A 218-nucleotide genomic window follows, 5' to 3' on the forward strand; every position below is an offset into this window, starting at 1 on the left:
AGCCACTGGAGTGCCCTGTCTGGTCCAGGTTTCTGCCCAGGCCTCCATGATGTCTCCCATTGGGCACCAAGGTATTGGCTTTCTTAGGCAGACTCCCAGCCTTATCTGTTCTCCAGAAGGCACGTCCTTGTGGCAGGTGGCTGGGTTGAGAGAAGAGGCCAGCTGTGGTCACATTCTGATCCCATTCTACCCTCTCTTACAAAACTCTAGGTTTTTGT

This window comes from Hipposideros armiger, unplaced genomic scaffold (genome assembly GCF_001890085.2).
Source record: "Hipposideros armiger isolate ML-2016 unplaced genomic scaffold, ASM189008v1 scaffold_319, whole genome shotgun sequence".
NCBI classification, from domain to species: Eukaryota; Metazoa; Chordata; class Mammalia; order Chiroptera; family Hipposideridae; genus Hipposideros; species Hipposideros armiger.